General features: G+C 39.9%; 1 protein-coding gene across 1 annotated transcript in view; it reads right to left on the bottom strand.

The window, feature by feature from the left end:
• The window catches only part of SULA (NAD(P)-binding Rossmann-fold superfamily protein), a 608,848-nt gene that overhangs the window by 265,427 nt on the left and 319,729 nt on the right, over positions 1 to 23,692 (bottom strand). The gene's annotated exons all lie outside the window — the stretch shown is intronic.

The following is a 23,692-nucleotide window of genomic DNA, read 5'->3' as shown; positions in this document are numbered from 1 at the left end:
CTTCTCTGCTGCTCTCGAAGAAGACCTCAATAAAGTGTGCTTTGCCAGCAGCAAATCTATGTCCCGGTGCCCACGGCTCCTGATAGGTAAAGCACAACCACTTCTTCTTCAGCTCCCTCCTGGCATCATCATCAATCTGTGCTCATCCTGGATTCCCCTTTGGTGGTGGAATCCTCACATCCTTCCCCTTAGGCTGGAAAGTCTGTCTTTGGGGGTAAGGTGTCCGGGTCCTGGGTAAGGCATCCTACAAGTCTCGAGTCCTGCTAATAGCATCCTAGAGTGTGGCTGGTCTAGTGGATCTAACTAGACCCCGAAGTGGCTCTGCTAACCCCTCAACAAACATGTAGATCCTCCGTGCCGCGGATAGATCTGGCACCATCACTAAAAGCCTCAAGAAGTCTGCAATGTAAGTCTCTGGGTTCCCGATCTGTTTGAGCCTCGTCAGCTCAACAAAGCGTTGTTCCGGATCCCTCCAGTCAAACCTCTCTATCAGTCTCCTGGTGAACTCAACATATGTCATCACTGTGGAGTGTCCGAGTGTAACCAACCCATGGAACCACCAGTCCTGGGCCTCACCATCCAAATGTAATTTCGCCACATTGATGGCCTCTGTCTCCGACATCTGCTTAAGTTGGAAATAGATGTCTAGCTTTTTCACCCAAGACTTTGCCAAACTGTTTGATGAGCCATCAAACGTAGGCAAGTGGAATCTATTAGCTGTGCGGTGGGTGTCTCCATCATGATAATGCCGGTATCCTCTGTGATGGTCGCGGGGTCTAACTATCCTCCTGAAGCTGAACAAAGTCTCTGAATGAGAGAGCATCCCTGAACTCCTGCCCATAGGCCTGGTACTCTGCAAAATAATCGCCCATATGACCGGGCTTTGCCTCCTGCTGGGCTCCGGCCCCCATGTCTGCTCCTAGGAAAGTGGGCATGGTAGCGCGTGTAGGGGCATGTGAGGCCATCTGCTGAGTAGTATCACGCTGAGTGGCAACCTAATCTGGCAAATGGTGGGATGTACTCGATCCCTCACCAACCTCGAAAACCCGTGGGTTCTCACGCTGTCTAGCCTCCATTGTCGTGAATCTCTGCCCCATCACCTCGATGTACCTCGACAGATCCTGCACTGATTTGAGGAGCATGTCCACAAACCTCTTCCCGTCCTCATCTGCCATCGGATCCTCCTGCTCTACGTCCACCACAAGCTCCTCCTATTCTGTGTACACCACAGGCTCCTCCTGTTCTATGTCCACCACCCGAACACAGTCTCCCTCTCCGTAGGTGTTCTCCAACCTACGCTCAATATCTCTGTATTTACTACCTCTGTAACAAACGTAGGGCTTCTCCCTTGATGTCATAGACTGCTAGCTCCACAGGCTGAGCCAGATCTATGCTCTGATACCACTGTAATATCCCTTATCAGAGATATCCCTCAAACACAAGCAAACTCCAACCAGAGAAATAACAGTAATGCAACATACAATAATGTATACATGGAATATAAGCAGATACTCGAGAAATGCAGAGAGAAATGCTAAGCCATTTTATTATACTGAGTAATGGAAAGAGTACAAGAGGTGATCAGAAAGATAGCACCTCGACTTGCACAAGGCAAGTGAAGAAATACACTCAAAATGGTAAGGAAATGGCCTCTCTCTGAACTGCGTCCAAGCTGCTGGAGAACTGTTGTGCTGCTGCTACTGCTGGAATCAAATGAGGATTTGGGGTTGTTCCCCTCCTTAGAAAATGCTGAAAGTCTGGAATCTGCCTCTGCTCAATAAACCCAGAAAAGCCCAAAAAGCTTTTCAAAAATAGCTGACCCTCGAAAATCACCCCCCTTGAGGATCTACGCTATCCCTCAAGGCTCTGCACTGCTCCTGAAGAGAATCCTCCAAACTCTACCTGAAACTCTGCCAAAATCTTCTAATATGCAAGGGTTGATCCCTTGCTCAATCTCCAAGCTCAAATCCTCCACAAAAACCCAATCCGGAGCTCCTACCAAAAGAATTGCGTCCTCCCCTCTCAAGACTGCGCAGTAATCAAAATACTCAGCTCCTCCTCAACTCCAGAAATCGCTCCTCCTGCAAAATACTGACAAAACTACCTTGCTTGAGCAGGCACTCGAAGTCCCCCGGGGCTTGTTGACCACTACGAGTCAACTACCCATAGCAGTACACCCCCTTCTTCACAAAAGGGACAGTGCTTAATCGACGTGTCCGTGCCATTCGACAGTCATCGTCGACCTGATCATGTTATGTTGTAAACCCAGCCTACATGTGTAAATTGTAACTAACCTTAGCAAATCTGAGTCATGTGTGTAAATTTCATAGGTGGACCTAATTTTCTAGTGATAATCTACGTTCCAGAAGGTTTTTTGTCTCACCAATCCATGATCGGCAGAGCTTTCCTTCAACCTAACCCCAAAGTCGGAATGAATTTTACCATTAAAATCTTAGCGGAATACTAGTGCGTTGATTTGCTAGATTATAGTTGGTAGCAGAACTGGGTGGTCTATGAGGGTCTATGTCAAATGGGTTTTCCTCCTTGAAATGTAAAAAAGTCATGATGTAAATTGTCTTGAGGGTTAGAAAATGTTTTAATCCCCTCATAAGTCCTAAGTCCTAGGTCCTAGGTGATTTTTCCAAAGGCTAAGTTCGAGGATCCAAAAAATTGAAAAAATAAAAATAATAATAAAATTTAAAAAATAAATAAAAATTTGAAAAATAAAATATAATAATAAAATAAGTCTAAAATTTTGAGAAAACAAATGCAAAGTTTTAAATTTTAATTAAAATTTCGACGGATGAGATTAAAAGATATCTTGATCCTCATCGACGGTCGAGATCATTTTGACATGGATCACTCGAACTAGCCGTTGGGAATTTTTCCTTTTAATAGGGTGCTAGGAGTCATTTGAGATCAAATTAGATCTGAGAGTCTGGTGCTAAAGAAAGCTCTCTTGTAGTCATTTTTTGTGCAATAAAGAAAGACTTTGGGGTTAAAAATCTTGCTGGTGTTACTCTTCTGAAAGCGCTATAAGATGATTTATTTTCCTGCATAATTTTATTTTCAGCCATTGATTTTAGCTTGATGAAGATTGATTTAGGCACAGGTATCTTGTCTGATCTTTGGCGTTTGAATTATAGTTTAGATTCTGAAATATAATGGCAGGTACCTCCATTTGATCTGGATTTCACTATTGTTTTTTCCCTCAATGTTGATGGTTGATTTTAAGTTGTGCAAAAAACCTTAATTTTGAGTTTACTGGGCGTTAAGGGAAGTTCTCGGCTGAACCAACCAACTCGCAGATTGTATTTTCTAAAAGAGCCCAGCAAGTTCTTGATCCCGAGCTTATCATTTGAAATTTTTTTTATGAATGCATGAAGGGTTTTTCCGAAGCATCTCATATTAAATTAAAATTCTAAAAATATTTATGTGGCATAACAAGAAATCTGGATATTTTAGAGCTTGCAGTTTGTGAATATTGTAATTATTTAGTTAGGGTTTTCTGTTTCATTTCTTGCACATATTTTTTTTTTAAGTTGTGGTTCACGGTCACTGAGTGGCCGCTACATCCACGGTAGAGAAGCGGGGCAGTTCCACCCGAAGGGATCTGCCCGTCGGCCATAACAGGCCTAACCCCAAGGGCGTCGAGGAGATTTGACCCCGTGACCTCCCAACTAGGAAAGTTCTTAGCAACGGGAACTCGACCATTTGAGCTATCCCTTGGGGCTCATTTCTTGCACATATTATATTGGGCTTTCTTTTCTTTTGCAGGTTGCAGGTACAGATTTTGAGAAATATTTCAGGGTTTCATTCAGACAATCTAGAGTCGCTGATTCAAAATTTTATTGAGATTCCTGGAAAATATTGAGAGGTTCTGGTGGAAGTTCTGCAGATTGACTTTCTGGTTTCTTCTGAGCAAGAAGATTTTGATTTTGTTTCGAAATTTTCTTTTGTGATCTCGGTTGAAATTTTAAAATCTGGAAAATTTCTGGGTTACTTCCTGCTGCTCCAAACCCCCTCCAAGCAGCTATCGAATCCCGCAGTCATCTTCACGCCCTCCATTCCGCTGCCTACCCAAATCACCCTCGCTTTCCACCTTAACCTGCAAACGAATTGCTAAACACTGCAAAGAAACGCTGCATCTCTTCCTTTCCACGCTTTCGCTGCCTATCCGCCGCAAACTCCTTCGAGTTGCCTCACCCACGTCCAGCTCACAGTTTCTTTTTCCTTACACTACTGCTTACGCTGCTTCTTCACCTCACGCAGCTGCTTTTCCATCGATCACCTGCAAAAAAAAAAAAAGACACATCTGCTCACCTCACGCAGTTGTCTCAAACCTGTTGGCTGCACCTTCAAACCACATTTCAATATTCCACTCAAACAGCCATCCCCAGCTGCATTGTTACTCCTCTTCACCTGTGTGTAGCTTTCATCTCTACTGAAGCCTCCACTGATCCACGCAGACCCTACAACATTGTCTTGCTTACGCAGCTACCCACGCCCAATCCCCAGCGACCCTCATTTTTGCCTGTTCTCAAAACTATAGAGCGGCTAGCTGCCAAACTCCCAAAGCTGCCGTCGAAACCCCAGGCCTGCACACACCAATCACGCATAAAAGGCTCAATTTCGATTTTTTTTATACACTACTGTTCGATTTCAAGGTTAACGTAAGTTTTAGTTAAGTGCTGTAGCATATAGTTTTTTTTTATATAGTTTTAGTTTTTTCATTTAAGTTTTAGTTAAGTGCTGGTCTAAGATATATTCGAATCATTCTATTTTCTTTTCTAGATTGTTATTTGTTTTTTTTAATTTAGATTTAAAAGTTCTATTTATTTAGATTTTAGAATTCATAAATTTTCATTTAAATTTAAATTTCTTAAAAAAAAAAAAAAAAAAAAAATCAATTTTCATAAATTAAATTAGATTTTGATTTTAGTTTTAGATTTTTTTTTTAGTTTAGATACGTTTCCTTTTAGTCATGTTTCAAAAAATAAAAAATTTAAATTTTTGTTTCACATAAAAGTTTAAGTTTTAGATTTTAATTTATAATTTAGTTTAGTTTATATATATATATATCAAAGTTCAAATAAAAAATAAAAAATCCATAGAAGATAAAAAGTTCCCTTTTTTTATTTTTGTTAGACTTTAGTTAGGATTTTAGTTTTGTTTAAATTTTAGATTTAAAATTTTATATATATATATATATATATATATAATTATAATTATAATTATTTTATGGTTTTAGATCAAATTTTAATTTAGGATTTCAATTTTGTTCTATTTTGATTTTTTAGCTTAGAATCATAAAAAAATATTTAAAAATTAAAATATTTTGAGAAGGCTTAACAAAAAATTGAAAATTTCATTTTTGGGGACTTTTGCAGAGTTTATGTTCCATTTCTCTATAGCTAAATGCGCTTAAATGTTTAGTTAAAGTTAGCTATGTCAAAGTGGTAATTGATTAGCATTTAAATTTTATGATCATTTAAAGCATTTAATTTTTCCTGAAGTTTAATTGTTGGATCATCGTTAAAGCATTGTGAATTTATTAGATACCTTGCATTGCTTGGGTTTGATAATAAATGATTGTTTTACAAAGTTCATATCTTCTGCAACATCTAATAAATAATCATTTAATCATTAACTCCATAAGGCACTGGTCCATTAACTTAATAAAATCAATTAAGTGCTTGTACCCCTCGTGTCTCCAAACCCAACTGGTCCACACTTGGTCATCCATTATCCCATAGGGTCTACCCCCCTTAACAGCGGGAGACAGCTTAAACGGAGAGATCGGGGATCAGGGTGACAGCCCCCGGTCTAAGCATTGTCGTGACAGTCTGTGCAACAACATTTTTTGGTGCCGTTGCCAGGGAGAGAGTTTTTCTGTCCTTGGAATTTCAACGACATTCATCTTCTCATTTCTCATCATCTTTCATCTTTCTCATCTCTCATTTGAGCTGGCAGATTCAACATTTTTTGGCATCATTTGAATCCTTTTATCGCCTTATCTTTCGTCATATCAGCAACTACTCTTCAGTTCGTTTCTTGTTTGGGTGGCAACTCCATTTCTTTTCATTTATTTTTCCCAGACAAGAAGCCTCCCTCATATCTGCTTGCTGGTTGCTTTTTTGGATCCTAGAATCAAATTCATTGTTCAAGTGTCGACTCCACTTCTTTCATCTATTGATTATTTTTGGTTATGTGTTGCGTGGATGCAGATTCTGGATTCTCACATTCCTACAGTGCAGCAACGCGTCCCCAAGTAGAGCCAAACGTTGACCACTACGTGTCAACTACCCATAGCAGTACACCCCCTTCTTCTTAAAAGGGACAGTTCTTAATCGACGTGTCCGTGCCATTCGACAGTCATCGTCGACCTGATCAGGTTATGTTGTAAACCCAGTCTGTATGTGTAAATTGTAAATAACCTTAGCAGATCTGAGTCATGTATGTAAATTGCCTAGGTCGGCCTAATTTTCTAGTGATAATCTACATTCCGGAAGGTTTTTTGTCTCACTGATCCATGATCGGCAGAGTTTTCCTTCAGCCTAACCCCAAAGCCGAAATGAATTTTGTCATTAAAATCTTAGGGGAATCCTAGTGCGTTGATCTGCTAGATTATAGTTGGTCGCAGAACGGGGTGGTCTATGTGGGTCTATGTCAAATGGGTTTTCCTCCTTGAGATGTAAAAAAGTCATGATGTAAAGTGTCTTGAGGGTTAGAAAATGTTTTAATCCCCTCATAAGTCCTAAGTCCTAGGTCCTAGGTGATTTTTCCAAAGGCTAAGTTCGATGATCCAAAAAATTGAAAAAATAAAAATAATAATAAAATTTAAAAAAATAATAAAATAAAATAAAATAATAAAATAAGTCTGAAATTTTGAGAAAACAAATGCAAAGTTTTAATTTTTAATTAAAATTTCGACGGATGAGATTAAAAGATATCTTGATCCTCATCGACGTCGAGATCATTTTGACATGGATCACTCGAACTAGCCATTGGGAATTTTTCCTTTAAATAGGGTGCTAGGGGTCATTTGAGATCAGATTAGATCTGAGAGTCTGGTGCTAAAGAAAGCTCCCTTGTAGTCATTTTTTGTGGAATAAAGAAAGGCTTTGGGGTTAAAAATCTTGTTGGTGTTACTCTTCTGAAAGTGTGGTAAAATGATTTACTTTTCTGCATAATTTTATTTTCAGCCATTGATTTTAACTTGATGAAGATTGATTTAGGCACAGGTATTTTGTCTGATCTTTGGGGTTTGAACGATAGTTTAGATTCTAAAATATAATGGCAGGTACCTCCATTTGATCTAGATTTCACTATTGTTTTCTCCCTCTATGTTGATGGTTGATTTTAAGCTGTGCAGGAAACCTTAGTTTTGAGTTTACCGGGCGTTAGGGGAAGTTCTCGGTTGAACCAGCCAACTCCTGAATTGTGTTTTCTGAAAAAGCCCAGCCAGTTCTTGATCCCGAGCTTATCATTTAAATTTTTTTTATGAATGCATGAAGGGTTTTTCTGAAGCACCTCACAATAAATTAAAATTATGAAAATATTTATGTGGCATAACAAGAAATCTAGCTATTTTAGAGCCTGCAGTTTGTGAATATTGTAATTATTTAGTTAGGGTTTTCAATTTCGTTTCTTGCACATATTATTTTGGGCTTTCTTTTCTTTTGCAGGTTGCAGGTACAGGTTTTGAGAAATATTTCAGGGTTTCATTCAGACAATCTGGAGCAGCTGATTCAAAATTTTATTGAGATTCCTGGAAAATATTGAGAGGTTCTAGTGGAAGTTGTGCAGATTGACTGCCTGGTTTCTTCTGAACAGGATGATTTCGATTTTGTTTCGAAATTTTCTTTTGTGATCTGGGTTCAAATTTTAAAACCTGGAAAATTTATGGGTTACTTCCTGCTGCTCCAAACCCCCTCCAAGCAGTGATCGAATCCCGCAGTCATCTTCACGCCCTCCATTCCGCTGCCTACCCAAATCACCCTCGCTTTCCACCTTAACCTGCAAACGAATTGCTAAACACTGCAAAGAAACGCTGCATCTCTTCCTTTCCACGCTTTTGCTGCCTATCCGTCGCAAACTCCTTCGAGTTGCCTCACCCACGTCCAACTCACAGTCTCTTTTTCCTTATGCTGCTTCTTCACCTCACGTAGCTGCTTTTCCATCGATCACCTGCAAAATAAAAAAAGACACATCTGCTCACCTCACGTAGTTGTCTCAAACCTGTTGGCTGCACCTTCAAACTGCATTTCAATATTCCACTCAAACAGCCATCCCTAGCTGCGTTGTTACTCCTCTTCACCTGCGCGTAGCTTTCATTGCCGTTGAAGCCTCCACTGATCCACGCAGACCCTGCAATGCAATCTTGCTTACGCAGTTACCCACGCCCAATCCCCAGCTATCCTCGTTTTTGCCTATTCTCAAAACTGTAGAGCGGCTAGCTGCCAAACTCCCAAAGCCGTCGTCGAAACTCCAGGCCTGCGCACACCAATCACGCATAAAAGGCTCAATTTTGATTTTTTTTATATACTGCTATTCGATTTCAAGGTTAAAGTAAGTTTTAGTTAAGTGTTGTAGCATATAGTTTTAGTTTTTTCGTTTAAGTTTTAGTTAAGTGCTGGTCTTTAGATATATTCGAATCATTCTATTTTCTTTTTTAGATTTTTTTTTTTTTTTTTTTAATTTAGATTTAAAAGTTCTATTTATTTAGATTTTAGACTTTATAAATTTTCATTTTCATTTAAATTTCTTAAAAAAAAATAAATTAATTAATTAAATAAATCAATTTTGAAAAATTAAACTAGATTTTGATTTTAGTTTTAGATTTTTGTTTTAGTTTAGATACGTTTCCTTTTAGTCGTGTTTCAAAAAATAAAAATTTTATATTTTTGTTTCACATAAAAGTTTAAGTTTTAGATTTTAATTTATAATTTAGTTTAGTTTTGTTGTTGTTGTTGTTGTTGTTGTTTTTTTTATATATATATATATCAAAAATCAAATAAAAAAATAAAAATTTCATAAAAGATAAAAAGTTCCATTTTTTTTTATTTTTGGTAGACTTTAGTTAGGATTTTAGTTTTGTTTAAATTTTAGATTAAAAATTTTATTAAATAAGTATATATATAATTATTTTATGGTTTTAGATTAGATTCTAATTTAGGATTTCAATTTTGTTCTATTTTGATTTTTTAGCTTAGAATCATAAAAAAATATTTAAAAATTAAAATATTTTGAGAAGGGCTTAACAAAAAATTGAAAATTTCATTTTTGGCGACTTTTGCAGTATTTATGTTCCATTTCTCTATAGCTAAATGCACTTAAATGTTTAGTTAACGTTAGCTATGTGAAAGTGGTAAAATGATCAGCATTTAAATTTTATGATCATTTAAAGCATTTAATTTTTCTTGAAGTTTAATTACTGGATCATCGTTAAAGCATTGTGAATTTACTGGATATTTTGCATTGCTTGGGTTTGATGATAAATGATTGTTTTACAAAGTTCATATCTTCTGCAACATCTAATAAATAATAAATTAATCATTAACTCCATAAGGCACTGGTCCATTAACTTAATAAAATCAATTAAGTGCTTGTTCCCCTCGTGTCTCCCAACCCAACTGGTCCACAGTTGGTCATCCATTATCCCATAGGGTCTACCCCCCTTAGCCGCGGGAGACAGGCTTAAACAGAGAGATCGGGGATTAGGGTGACAAACCCCGGTCTGAGAGTTGTCGTGACAGTCTGTGCGACAATATTTTTTGGCACCACTGTCGGGGATACTTTATTCTCGGTGTTTCAACGACATTTTATCATTCATCATTCATCTTTCTATCATTCGTTTGAGTCGGCAATGCCAACATTTTTTGGCGTCGTTGCCGGGGAGAGAGTTTTTATGTCCCTGGCATTTCAACGACATTCATCTTCTCATTTCTCATTATCTTTCATCTTTCTCATCTCTCATTTGAGCTGGCGGATTCAACATTTTTTGGCATCATTGGGATCTTTTTATCGCCTTATCTTTCGTCATATCAGCAACTACTCTTTAGTTCGTTTCTTGTTTGGGTGGCGACTCCATTTCTTTTCATTTATTTTTCCCAGACAAGGAGCCTCCCTCATATTTGCTTGTTGGTTGCTTTTTTGGATCCTAGAATCAGATTCATTGTTCAAGTGGCGACTCCACTTCTTTCATCTATTGATTTTCTTGAGCATAGATCTCGTTCTATCATCCATTTGGTCCCTTGTTATTCATCATGAATTATTCGTTTAAACCATGTCATTTTACTGATAATCTCCATGATTTTCTGGAAGAGGCCATTTCTAAATTATTTTTGTTCTCAAGTGGTGATTCAGTCGCTGTTAGAAAGCATTTAAACAGGTTTACTTGTGTAATGATCATATATTGTAGACTTCCTCAATATAATCATGAAGATGTCAAAATGCGTCTATTTGTCCGTTCTTTAAAGGGTGATGCTTTGAACTGGTTCAATAATTGTCCTGAAGATTCTTTCACTTCTTTACAAGACATTGTCGATGCTTTTAAAGATAAATATGGTGATCCAGATAGCTCGCCTTGTGCTCCTAAAATTGTGCAACAGAATGAAAGTAATATTGTAAAAGGTCCAGCTGTCGATGAAAGATTTCAAGACAATTCTTCATATCAGAATGTGCCATCCACTTGTACCATTGCAGATCAAATCCATGATAGTGGAAAAGCAGGGACAGATTGTAAAAACAGTGAAAAGGAAGATCAGAAGCAAATTATACAAGAACTAATGCGGCTGGCAAAAAATATGGAGATCAATCAAACTAATTACGCCAATGATGTGAGAACTTTATGCACCCATTTAGAAAAACGTAATAGGGAAATGGAGATCATGCAAAATTAGCATGCTAAGGAGATTGAGGCCATGAAGACTAATCATGACACAGAAATGAGTTTTATGCAAAGCAAGTTATCATGCTTAGAGGAAAATATGATGACCATGAAAGCTAATCATGATAGGGAAATTAATATTATGCAAAATAAGTTATTGATCATGGAAGAAGACCATGCCAGGGAAATTAGTGCTATGAAGGTTGAACACTCTAGTCAGATAGATGCCATTAAAATACAGGCTCAGAAGTTTCAACAATGGTCAGAGGATGAGAGAAACCAGGGAACGTCAATAGATCAGGAGCCTCCTTATCTGTTACAGCAAGCTCCATCATTTTATGAGGTCCTTTGTTCCACTGAAAAGTGGATAATTGAAGGTGACCTGGATAAAAGGGAAATTAATAATCAGATTGATGCTCACACGGTTAATCCACTAGTCATTGAAGATCAAGTTATAACTCATGGCACCTATGAGATTGGTCCATCATCCTTGGCAGGGCAGATGCAGAATGAAGAAATACATGTCACGCATATCTTACATACTTCATCTGAGAGTTTTGAAGCAGAAAGTTCCATGTCATCAGTGATACAGCCTGCCAAGAAGAAAAAGCGCAAGAAAAAGAGAACGAGAAGAAGATTTGATGCATCAGACAGCTGCGAGCAGCTTGATTTTTGGATAGGAAAAAGTCCTACCATATGCAGAATTAGACATGGCACATCTGACAAGCAGCCGACAGATTTGCCTGAAAGCGGGCAAACGCTTAGTATTCACTATATTGAACACATCTGATGCCATGGGGCATCCTCTGTATTTCTAACCCAACTCCTTGTTTTTTTAAGCATTTTCATCTCTGTTTTAGGAATAGATTTACTTTTCATGTTAGTAGATAGTTAAAAAATGAAGAGCTTATATCTTTCATGTGATTAATGTTATATGATGATTTTTGGATGGACGCTACTTATTTTTGGTTATGTGTTGCGTGGATGCATATTCTGGATTCTCACATTCCTACAGTGCAACAACGTGTCCCCAAGTAGAGCCAGATGTTGACCACTATGTGTCAACTACTCATAGAAGTAAACCCCCTTCTTCGCAAAAGGGACAGTGCTTAATCGACGTGTCCATGCCATTCGACAGTCATCGTTGACCTGATCATGTTATGTTGTAAACCCAGTCTGCATGTGTAAATTGTAAATAACCTTAGCAGATCTGAGTCATATATGTAAATTGCCTAGGTGGACCTAATTTTCTAGTGATAATCTACGTTTCGGAAGGTTTTTTGTCTCACCGATCCATGATCGGCGGAGTTTTCCTTCAGCCTAACCCCAAAGCCGAAATGAATTTTGTCATTAAAATCTTAGGGGAATCCTAGTGCGTTGATCTACTAGATTATAGTTGGTCGCAGAACTGGGTGGTCTATGAGGGTCTATGTCAAATGGGTTTTCCCCCTTGAGATGTAAAAAAGTCATGATGTAAAGTGTCTTGAGGGTTAGAAAATGTTTTAATCCCCTCATAAGTCCTAAGTCCTAGGTCCTAGGTCCTAGGTGATTTTTCCAAAGGCTAAGTTCGAGGATCCAAAAAATTGAAAAAATAAAAATAATAATAAAATTTAAAAAATAAAACAGTAAAATAAGTCTGAAATTTTGAGAAAACAAAAGCAAAGTTTTAATTTTTAATTAAAATTTCGATGGATGAGATTAAAAGATACCTTGATCCTCATTGACGGTCGAGATCATTTTGACATGGATCACTCGAACTAGCCGTTGGGAATTTTTCCTTTAAATAGGGTGCTAGGGGTCATTTGAGATCATATTAGATCTGAGAGTCTGGTGCTAAAGAAAGCTCTCTTGTAGTCATTTTTTGTGCAATAAAGAAAGACTTTGGGGTTAAAAATCTTGCTGGTGTTACTCTTCTGAAAGTGTTGTAAGATGATTTATTTTTCTGTATAATTTTATTTTCAGCCATTGATTTTAGCTTGATGAAGATTGATTTAGGCACAGGTATCTTGTCTGATCTTTGGGGTTTGAATGATAGTTTAGATTCTGAAATATAATGGCAGGTTCCTCCATTTGATCTGGATTTCACTATTGTTTTCTCCCTCTATGTTGATGGTTGATTTTAAGCTGTGCAGGAAACCTTAGTTTTGAGTTTATCGGGCATTAGGGGAAGTTCTTGGCTGAACCAGCAAACTCCCTGATTGTGTTTTCTGAAAGAGCCCAGCCAATTCTTGATCCCGGGCATATCATTTGAAATTTTTTTATGAATGCATGAAGGGTTTTTCTAAAGCATCTCACATTAAATTAAAATTATGAAAATATTTATGTGGCATAATGAGAAATCTGGCTATTTTAGAGCCTGCAGCTTGTGAATATCGTAATTATTTAGTTAGGTTTTTCAGTTTCATTTCTTGCACATATTATTTTGGGCTTTCTTTTCTTTTGCAGGTTGCAGGTACAGGTTTTGAGAAATATTTCAGGGTTTCATTCAGACAATCTGGAGTAGCAGATTCAAAATTTTATTGAGATTCCTGCAAAATATTGAGAGGTTCTGGTCGAAGTTCTACAGGTTGACTGTCTGGTTTCTTCTGAGCAGGAAGATTTCAATTTTGTTTCGAAATTGTCTTTTGTGATCTGGGTTCAAATTTTAAAATCTGGAAAATTTCTGGGTTACTTCCTGTTGCTTCAAACCCCCTCCCAGTAGTTATCGAATCCCGCAGTCATCTTCGCGCCCTCCATTTTGCTGCCTACCCAAATCACCCTCGCTTTCCACCTTAACCTGCAAACGAATTGCTAAACACTGCAAAGAACCGTTGCATCTCTTCCTTTCCACACTTTTGTTGGCTATCCACTGCAAACTCCTTCGAGTTTCCTCACCCATGTCCAGCTCACAGTGTCTTTTTCCTTACGCTACTTCTTCACCTCACGCAGCTGCTTTTCCATTGATCACCTGTAAAAAAAAAAAAAGACAGATCTGCTCACCTCACGTAATTGTCTCAAACCTGCTGACCGCACCTTCAAACCGCATTTCAATATTCTACTCAAACAGCGATCCCCAGCTGCATTGTTACTCCTCTTCACCTGCGCGTAGCTTTCATCGCTGTTGAAGCCTCCACTGATCCACGCAGACCCTGCAATGTTGTCTTGCTTATGCAGCTACCCACGCCCAATCCCCAGCTACCCTCGTTTTTGCCTATTCTCAAAACTGTAGAGAGGCTAGTTGCCAAACTCCCAAAGCCGCCGTCGAAACTCCAAGCCTGCGCACACCAATCACACATAAAAGGCTCAATTTCAATTTTTTTATATACTGTTGTTCGATTTCAAGGTTAACGTAAGTTTTAGTTAAGTGTTGTAGCATATAGTTTTTTTTTATATAGTTTTGGTTTTTTCATTTAAGTTTTAGTTAAGTGCTGGTCTTAGATATATTCGAATCATTCTATTTTCTTTTTTAGATTTTTATTTGTTTTTTTTAATTTAGATTTAAAAGTTCTATTTATTTAGATTTTAGACTTTATAAATTTTCATTTAAACTTAAATTTCTTAAAAATAAATAAATAAATAAAATCAATTTTCATAAATTAAATTAGATTTTGAATTTACTTTTAGATTTTAGTTTTAGTTTAGATACATTTCCTTTTAGTCATGTTTCAAAAAAAAAAAAATTAAATTTTTGTTTCACATAAAAGTTCAAGTTTTAGATTTTATTTTATAATTTAGTTTAGTTTTTTTTTTTTTATATATCAAAAATCAAATAAAAAATAAAAAAATTCATAAAAGATAAAAAGTTCCTTTTTTTCATTTTTGTTAGACTTTAGTTAGGATTTTAGTTTTGTTTAAATTTTAGATTTAAAATTTTATTTTATATATATATATATATATATATATATATATATATATATATATATATATATATATATTATGGTTTTAGATTAGATTTTAATTTAGGATTTCAATTTTGTTCTATTTTGATTTTTTAGCTTAGAATCATAAAAAAAATATTTAAAAATTAAAATATTTTGAGAAGGCTTAACAAAAAATTGAAAATTTCATTTTTGGCGACTTTTGCAGTGTTTATGTTCCATTTCTCTATAGCTAAATGCATTTAAATGTTTAGTTAAAGTTAGCTATGTGAAAGTGGTAACTAATCAGCATTTAAATTTTATGATCATTTAAAGCATTTAATTTTTTTTGAAGTTTAATTGCTGGATCATCGTTAAAGCATTGTGAATTGACTAGATATCTTGCATTGCTTGGGTTTGATGATAAATGATTGTTTTACAAAGTTCATATCTTCTGCAACATCTAATAAATAATCATTTAATCATTAACTCCATAAGGCACTGGTCCATTAACTTAATAAAATCAATTAAGTGCTTGTTCCTCTCGTGTCTCCCAACCCAACTGGTCCACAGTTGGTCATCCATTATCCCATAGGGTCTACCCCCCTTAGCCGCGAGAGACAGGCTTAAACGGGGAGATCGGGGATCAGGGTGACAACCCTCGGTCTGAGCGTTGTCATGACAGTCTATGCGATAACAGGGCTATAGGTGAGATTTCTGAACGGAGACACTCAATGCACTAAACAGTGCTGCAAACAGGCTAAACAGCCAGCATGCTCTAAGTCGAAGTGACTAGCTCAAATGCAACATAATCGAATGATCAAAATGAGGAGGCTCCTCTCTCCTTAACAGCGTTGCCTTCTCTCAAAACCCTAAGGCCCACCTCCTCCAACGTAGCTTCTCTCTTGCGACGTGTTCCTTCTCCATCTGCGCAGTCCCTCCAAGTGTCTACGTGGGCCCCTTCTCTGCGTGGTCCTTGGGGCCCTTTGGCTCCCCTTTTAAGTTACAACGTTGTGCTACTAGGGAGTGACTTTATTCATAAAGTGAGTTATGTCCTTTCCTCACCTTTTTATTTATAAATAACTATAGAAGGCAAAATTGAGCAAAATCGAATATTCCAATCAATGTTGCACGAAGCGGGAGCGAAGCGGAAGCGTTTTTTGGAAGCGGAAGCGTCATTTTCCAAAAATCTAGGAAGCGAAGTGTCCGCGGAAGCGTCTGCTATATATATATATATATATATATATATATATATATATTGCATTTATACTCAAAACAAACATCCCAAATAGCAAATTAATTGTAGAAGACATGAAAACATGCATATTTTTGCATAAATCAAGATAGATATGGCATCCATGATTCCATTGTAGTTACGAGTATGTACAACAATCATCTATATTCTAGCTATTACAAACATACATCAAACTTTTAAGCATATTATAAAACATAAGACATTTAAGCATATTATAAAACATAAAACATAGAGCATATTATGATTTATCTAGCAAGTGAGCAACTGTCAACATTTGTCATGTCCAAAATTCAAATAATAATGTTTACAAAATATGTCACTTGATCACCGCCAAGACAAAAAAGCTTCAAAATTCAAATTCACAAGCCTACAAGTCTAATGAGTAATCTATGACAAAAAGTAGTAGACTGTGAATATATCTACTAATCTCTCCTCCTTCCACCACAAACAGAACGTGTCAACGGGCGGGGGCCTCCACGTGGTGGCAATGAAGAAGATGGTACCGGTGGAAGTTGTGGAAGTGGCACTGAAACTGATGAAGAAGAACCCCCTGCTGTTGGTGTTGAACCATCGAACTTAGGAACCAAGGGACCAGATGGGGGTGCGGGTGGCATATCAACACAATCATCATCATCCTGGAATCGCTCAAAAAATTCATGCAAAAAAAACACTAGTTAACAAAAAAATTAAAAACATGAATTAGAGAAATGCTTTATAAGGAAAAATTGGAAAATTCATACCACAATGGACATACCTGGATAAGAGCATCCTCTAATTGCTCTAATCGCAACACTCCATCCTCCAAATTGGGCTCCTCTGGATTCTTGTCCCAAATCAACAGCTCTTTATTAGATTTTGCATCTTCACAGTAATGGGACAACAATCGCAAGTTGTAATGAACATAAACCAAGCTCTCTGCCCGCTCTAAACTCAACCTGTTCCTTTTAACACTGTGGATGAAAGAATAAGAGCTCCAACACCTCTCTGTAGAAGAAGTGTTTACCACCTGTGATAGTACCCGCAATGCCAAAGCCTGTAGAAGTGGAGTACCCCCTCCATGCATGTTCCACCACTCGAGAGAAGAAAAAGTCTCTCGATCTTTAATTGCATGCATGCTCCCAAATGGACCAGTGTTAAGCATATAGTTGCTCACCTGTCTCCATACCAATGCAGCCTCCTCCTCATTAGGGATTAATTTACTCAATGCAGCCATATATTTTCTATGAACCTCTTGATCTTGGTGTGGTTTTCTCCTACTTCCCCCCCCCCAGGTGCTAGTGTTGAAAGCCATGATGGATGATAGTATTTAGGTGTCAAAACATATGCTAATGCATGCAATGGAACATTTAGCATTTCCCATCGGTTTTGCACCTCTACACGAATATAATTGTACAAGGTGGTATCTCTAGGTTCAACAATGTCTTTAATCTGCCCCAACATGCTATCCATCTCATACACCTCCCCAATTACTGGTCGATCTGAATCTGCAAATTTGATCATGTAATAAATTGGTTTGGTGAATTGCAAAACATATTTAACCTGTGACCAAAAGTAACTGTCAAGAACAGTGTCCTTGACTGCATTAGCACCATCTATGTCAGTGTTAATTTCATCCCATGTTTCAACACACACCAAATTAGTTAAAGCTTGTCTCACCTTCACTAGCCGCCTAAAGGTGAGGTAATAACTAGCAAATCTTGTCTTTGCAATTTTAAGCAACTGCAACTTGGAGTAAGTGCCATAGAAGTAGTTTACCCTTGTATGCCCTGTGATGAATTTAATGAGCTGCTTCCCTCTCCTGTAAAGCTCAGTAATCCACCCACATTCTTTGTGCTTCACAATATCATGCATCAAAAGGTTCAATGTGTGAACCAGGCACCCAGACCAAAAGATGTGTGGATGAGTACGCTCAATAATTTTTCCTGCTGCCTTACAATTTGTTGCATTATCTGTGATCACTTGAACCACATTATTCGGACCAACATCTTTGATTGATTTCAATAGGAGATCTGCAATGTTTTGTGTAGATGCAGTGATGGAGGAGGAGTCATGACATGTAATAAATACTACACCACTAGAAGAAACACCAAGAACATTTATCAAATGTTGGTTTCTAATATTTGTCCACCCATCTAATACAATGGATACCCCAGAATCTACCCACTCATTTGTAAAACATGTCAAAGCTCTTTGAACCTTAGCTTTTTCTCTTTCTAATAACATTGTTCTAGCTTTCTCATAGTTGGGGGCCTTGTATCCTTTTGGGGCTTCATTGATGGCCTTTACCATTTCATGCCAATAGCGAGAGCGAAGCACATTGAATGGTACACCGCAAGCGCAAAGAAAACGGACTATCTTTCCATCCACATCATCCTTCCCAGCAACATTAAGGAAATTCCCTATTGTTCTTCTACCTCCAGAGCTTGCAGAAGTACCATGAGAAGATGAGTAGCTACCAAATTTAGAGGTTGCACTTGATTCAGAATGAGTTCTTTGTTTCTTGTTTTTTTGTTGTGCAGCCATCTCTATTTGGATGTATTTTCTTCTTTCTTCAGCTGAAATGTTTGGGCAAATTTGTACCCCCACAGGACCCTTTTTTCATCACTGTCCGGCACCCCACAAAGATGCCTCCTCAAACGGGTATATGAACCACAATATGGTTTTCCTTCATGACAACCATGAGGGCACACAAATTTGTAAGATCCACCACCCTTTCCCCCATCAAGTTTGGTCACATAGTTACACAAGGGTGTTGATGTAGCTTTCCCATCTTGTGTTTCAGTGTCCTCTTCAGGTTCATCCCCTTCCTCTTCAAACCCTTCCTCCTCATCATACATTGGATCACTCATATTGGGACCACTGTCCTCTTGTGTTTCATCCCTTCTATTTCTATTCCCCCTTGCCATCATTAAAACCAAGAGTGGAATGATACATAGAAGCCAAAAGAACACAATCTTGGAATATGGATATAGGTGGTGGACAACCTGTAAGTAAAGGAGCAAGTAGAAACAATGGGAAAGAGTAGGAGAGGGAGGAGAAAAATACAAAAAAAATTGTCAAAAAAATAAGGGAGTTTGGGGTTTGAACTTACCTCTTTAGCTCTTGTAGATGAAGTCCTCCAAGCTCCTCTTCCTTCTCCTAGCTCCTCATCCTTCACTCCTCCAAGCTCTCCTCTCTTCTCCTCTCCTTTCTTCTCTTCTCCTCTCCTCTCTTCTCTTCTCCAACTCTCATAAACTCAAAGTGAGAAAATGAGGAATGAATGGGGGCTTTATTCTTTTCATTCCTCACCTTAATCTCACTCTAACCACACCCTAACACACCCCCTTTATGTTAAGTTAACATAAATTAAAAAAAAAAAAAAAAATTTTGCCTTGCACGCGGCCTCCTTTCCGAAGCATACGGAAGCGTATGCTTCCTCCTCTGAAGCGCCACGTTTCTGAGGCCCGAAGTGTCGTACGAAGCGCGCTTCGGAGGCCTGGAAGCGGCGCTTCCATACCACGCTTCCAAAATTCCACGAAGCGGCACTTCCCAATTCGGAAGCGCCGCATCGGGCCACGCTTCCTAGGCACTTCCGTACGGGACGCACTTCGGGGCTTGGATCCGCCGGGGGGGTGGGGGCACTTCGTGCAACATTGATTCCAATTAGCCATGGCTAATTAGGAATATTACAGTCTCCCACGACAAAATGTTGCTTGTCCTCAAGCAACTGAAGTGATGGACGTTGCAAAATTTTCTCACTCTCCCAAGTGGCATCCTCATCCGGTAAATTCTTCCACCTCACCAAGAATTCCCGGACCGTCCTGCTCGTTAACTGCTTCTCCCTGGTATCAATAATAGCTTCTAGCTGCAACACCAAATGCCCCTCATCATCCGTGGGTGGTAGCTCATCTATCATTGTCACCTCCTGCCCCAATGCCTTATTCAAGCATGATACATGAAAAACGTTATGAATCTTGCTACCTTGGGGCAACTCCAATTCATACGCAACCTATCCAATCTTGCATATCACACTGTATGGCCCATAAAAGCGGGACTTGAGCTTATCAGCTCCCTTCTGCTTCAGTGACGACTGTCGGTATGGCTGTACCGTAGGTAGACCAAGTCCCCTACCTCAAACTGCCTCTCCACCCAACCCTTGTCAGCATACAGCTTCTATTGGTTCTGCGTTGTAGCCATATTATCCTTGAGAGCTCGGAGGATATCCTAACTCTCTTGGATCCAAATCTTGGCTCTCGGAGCCTTGCTAGCACCAAACATCACGTCAGCAAAAGATAAAGGATGATATCCATACAAAGCATATAATGGTGACATACCAATGGACATGTGATGTGTAGTGTTGTAGCAGTACTCCCCCAGATGCAGCCACTTCAGCCATGCTCGCTGCTGCCCACTGACATAGTTACGCAAGTAGCCCTCCAGCCACTTGTTAACTATCTCTGTCTGCCCGTCCGTCTGTGGGTGATAACTGGTACTCGGTGTCAACTCCGTCCCCACCAACCGGAAAAGCTCCTGCCAAAACCCGCCCATGAAACGGCTCTCCCTGTCACTGACGATGGTCTTAGGAAGACCATGTAGCCTGAAGACCTCTCTCAAGAATAGCTTGGCCACATGCGCTGCTGTGTAGTGTGCGGATATGGTGAAAAAATGTGCGTACTTTGTCAATTGATCAACGACGACAAATATACAATCCTTGCCCTGCACCATGGGCAACCCTGTGATGAAGTCCATCGAAATACTCTCCCATTTCTCCTCCGGAATGGGAAGAGGCTGCAATAATCCTACGGGATGGCTCATCTCCCCCTTGTTTCTCTGGCAAATGCCGCACTCCTGGATATGCTGGAGTACGTCCTCCTTGAGGCCCTTCGATGAGAACCTCCCTCTAATGGTCCTGTAGGTTTTGGTAAACCCCTAATGGTCAACCAATGGTGAATCATGTGATGCCTGAAGTATCTTCTTCTTGAGTTGAGATCCCTCAGTCAAAAAGATCCAGTCCCTCTAGTAGATGATCTCATCGATTACCCTGTTCTTGTCATTCGCCACCTGCCCATCCAAAACCTCACATGCAAATCTGTCCTTGAGTACTCTACTAAGAGTCGAGCCTTCCAGTCTATGTCCAAGCTCATAAGAGACAACGTGGCTGGTCTACATGAAAGGGCATCTACTACCACATTGTTCTTACCCTTGACATACTCAATGTCAAAGTCATATGCTTGGATCTTACTGATCCACTTCTGCTGCCTCTCCTGTAGCTGTTTCTGCTCCAAAAAGAACCTGAGGCTGTTGTGATCCATCCTCACCCTGAACCTGTTACCCACTAAATACTGTCGGAATTTGGCCAATGCATGCATAATGGCCAGCATCTCCTTGTCGTATATAGAATACAACCTCTCATGCGGAAGGAGCTTCCGGCTCTCAAAGGCTATAGGGTGACCTCCCTGCATCAACATTGTGCCAATACCCTCTCCCGATGCATCACACTCCAAAACAAATGGCTAACAAAAAACCGGCAATACAAGCACTGGGTAGCTGCTCATAACCTCCATGAGCCTGTCAGAGGCTCGCTGCACTGTATCCGACCAACTGAATGCCCCCTTCCTCATCAGATCTGTCAGGGGTGCAACAAGCTGTGAGAAACTCTTGACAAACTTTCAGTAGTAAGTACAAATGCCAATGAATTCCCGGAGTTCTGTGATGTTCCTCGGCTTCGGCCAATCTCTGATGGCCCTGATCTTCTCCTCGTGGACTCTCACTCCATCCACCCCTATGATGTGTCCCAAGTACAACATCTCTGTCAACCCAAACTCACACTTGGAGAGCTTGGCATAGAACTGCTGCTCCCCTAGAATGCGCAACACTGTCTCAATGTGCTGGAGATGCTCCTCTCAAGTCCTGCTGTAAATGAGAATATCATCAAAGAACACCAACACAAACTTCCTTAGGTGACTGCGGAAGATGTGATTCATGCAGGACTGGAATGTAGCCGGGGCGTTGGTTAGCCCGAAGGGCATCACCAAAAACTCAAAGTGCCCATAGTGACACCTAAAGGTGATCTTGGGAATGTCCTGCTCCCTCACGCGAATCTAATGGTACCCAGATCTCAAATCAATCTTTGAGAAGAACCGTGCTCCTCTCAACTCATCCATCAACTCATCGATCCTGGGTATGGGGTACCTGTTCTTCAAGGTCTTCTTGTTCAAGGCCCTGTAGTCAATGCACATCCTCAATGTGCCGTCCTTCTTTTTCACCAACACCAAGGAAGAAGCAAAAGGACTCGTGCTCGGCTGAATGTGTCCAAGAGCCAACAACTCCTGAATGGCCTGCTCAACCTCATCCTGATAGGCCTTGGGGTGCCTATAGGGGTAGTAATCACTGCCTGTATGCCCTGCTCAAGCTCAACGGTGTGCTCAAACCCCCGGTCCGGTGGCTGTCCCAGCGGAATCTCCCCAAACACTGTGGCATACTGGTCAAGGATGGACTGTATCTCTGGGTGCACCGTCTACCCTGTAGTCCCTGCCTCTGATGCACGCAGCTCCACTGCCCACTCTACGTCTCCCTTCCGGAAGACTGCCTCCATCCGATGAGTCGAAACAGTCTGAGGCGGATATGTGTGTTGTCCCCGTATCTTCTCATGCCTCCCTGTCTTCTCATCATCCCACTCCATCTCTAGGGCCTTCCAATCTGTCGTGACCTTCCCTAGAGTGATAAGCCACTGAACACCCAGTACCATGTTGGTGTCCGGAATATCGACCACGAAAAAGTGGTCAGTCAGTTTGTAGGTGTCCATCGTCACTGATAACTCTGGAACATAACGAGCACACACCATGGTCTGATCTCCTGGGACCAAAACTGAAATGCCATCGAAGCTCTTTGTCTGTATACCTCTCTGTTCAACCATTTGTGCATCGATGAAGTTGTGGGTTGCCCCACTATCAACCAAAACTAATACTTGTTGGCCACATACCGTCCCCCGTAAACACAGCGTCAAATACTTGGAAACTCCTCACAATGCTGCAAGGGCCCCTCTGGTAGGTGCAAAAGTTGCACCACCTGCTGTTGCTGGTGGAGGTGGCAAAGGATCCTGCGCAGCATGACTATCTCCTACCTCCACATCATCCTCCTCATCCTCTTCTCCACTGCTCTCGGAGAAGACCTCAATAAAGTGTGCTTTCCCAGCATCACATCTATGTCCCGGTGTCCACGGCTCCTGACAGGTACAGCGCAACCGCTTCTTCTTCAGCTCCCTCCTGGCATCATCATCAATCCGTGCTCGTCCTGGATTCCCCTTTGGAAGCTGAATCCTCACATCCTTCCCCTTAGGCTGGAAAGCTTGTCTCTGGGGGTAAGGTGTCCGGGTCCTGGGTAAGGCATCCTATAAGTCTCGAGTCCTGCTAATAGCATCCTAGAGTGTGGCTGGTCTAGTGGATCTGACTAGACCCCGAAGTGGCTCTGCTAACCCATCAACAAACATGTAGATCCTCCGTGCCGCGGATAGATCTGGCACCATCACTAAAACCCTCAAGAAGTCTGCAATGTAGGTCTCTAGGTTCCCGATCTGTTTGAGCCTCATCAGCTCAACAAAGTGCTATTCCGGATCCCTCCAGTCAAACCTCTCTATCAGTCTCCTGGTGAACTCAACATATGTCATCACTGTGGAGTGTCCGAGTGTAACCAACCCATGGAACCACCAGTCTTGGGCCTCACCATCCAAAT

The sequence above is a fragment of the Pinus tabuliformis genome, chromosome 5_1 (genome assembly GCF_031772625.1).
Source record: "Pinus tabuliformis cultivar Carrire ecotype Pingquan chromosome 5_1, CPIR1, whole genome shotgun sequence".
In the NCBI taxonomy this organism is placed as follows: domain Eukaryota; kingdom Viridiplantae; phylum Streptophyta; class Pinopsida; order Pinales; family Pinaceae; genus Pinus; species Pinus tabuliformis.
Note: the sequence above shows the minus strand (reverse complement) of the source record. Positions and strands in the feature narration are given on the sequence as shown.